The sequence below is a fragment of the Corvus brachyrhynchos genome, unplaced genomic scaffold (genome assembly GCF_000691975.1).
Source record: "Corvus brachyrhynchos isolate BGI_N302 unplaced genomic scaffold, ASM69197v1 scaffold305, whole genome shotgun sequence".
Classification (NCBI taxonomy): domain Eukaryota; kingdom Metazoa; phylum Chordata; class Aves; order Passeriformes; family Corvidae; genus Corvus; species Corvus brachyrhynchos.
Genome location: NW_008239284.1, coordinates 604,668 through 605,857, shown reverse-complemented (window position 1 = coordinate 605,857; position 1,190 = coordinate 604,668). Strand labels below are relative to the sequence as shown.

The 1,190-nt window shown below is 52.3% G+C and overlaps 1 protein-coding gene across 1 annotated transcript in view; it reads right to left on the bottom strand.

Moving 5' to 3' along the window:
• Nucleotides 1–1,083, bottom strand: part of ZMYND19 (zinc finger MYND-type containing 19) — a 10,594-nt gene extending 9,511 nt beyond the window's left edge. The window contains exon 1 of the mRNA XM_008638310.2: nt 978–1,083. The gene's annotated coding sequence lies outside the window, so the exon portion shown is untranslated. The remainder of the gene's footprint in view (nt 1–977) is intronic.
• Between the last annotated feature and the right edge of the window lie 107 nt (nt 1,084–1,190).

Here is a 1,190-nt window from a genome sequence, read left to right as displayed (position 1 = left end):
CTGGGATTCACGTCAGGATCCACATTCTGTCCCTGTGCAGCCAGCAGGGCTTTGCTTTAAGCACTGCCCCTACACCCATCTCACTGGGGTGCTCCTGAGGGTGAGGGCCTGGCCTTTTCCCTGCACTCCACAAGGTTGTGCAGGTGCCAAAGCTCACAGAGTGCAGCAAGAATTTGATCCATTTGGGACAGTCACAGTGTGCTACTGCCACCAGTGACAGAGACACTCACAGTGGCTGCCAGAGGGGAGGCATGGACAAACAGGGAGTGTTCTGGCAGCAGCACGGCCACAACTCCTAAAATTCCTAAGAACAGCCCCAAAACATCCATTGCACAGCAAGAATGTAACAAGTGATGGTCCCGCCTCCAAAAAAGCCTTATTTGTTGAAAATTTTGTAATAATTTTCTTTTACTTTCAAAGCCTTGCTGGAACCCACTTACCCTCTTCCAGTGGATGTTAAGAGTAAAGGACACATTTTTTTGTCCCATAATCAGTTACAATAATACAGGTTTTTTTTATCCAAGAGTAAGTGCAGAGTGAACATTTTTAATGTTTGCCAAACCACAGGAGGACAAATTACCAGTTCTCCAAAAGCATACATATAGTATGAAAACTAAAAACTGCATAATAAATTAGTAAATACATGTTTTAAAACAGTGTTCATCTAATTATAAAAAAAAAAAAAGAAAAAAAGAAAACCCAGAACTTTTCCTGCTTGGAAGCCTCCACGTTGGGACTTCAGTAACTTAAAACTGGTTCTTTTTCCCCCAATCAGGGGAGCTGCAGGCACAGCACTTCCACGAGCGGTTTGATTGGAGCAGAGCACAAGCAAAGCAAAAAGCCGAAGCTCCAGCGGGAGCCCGAGCACCGGGAGGGCGCGGGGAGCGGCGGCGGGGCCGGGGCAGCCCCGGGCGGGGAAGGGAGTCACAAAACCCGGTAAAATAACGCGAGGGGAGCGCGGGCAGCGGGGCCCTCACCTCGAAGGAGTAGCTCTCCACCAGCGGGATGTCCTGCTCGTCGATCAGCGTGTACTTGGTCTGGAACACAGAGAGAGCCCCGTCAGCGCGGCCGCACGGCCCGGCACGGCTCCGGCACGGCTGCGGCACGGCTCCGGAGCGCACGGCACGGCTCGGTAAGGCCCCGGCACGGCTCGGTAAGGCACAGCACGGCCCGGCACAGCACAGCCCTCC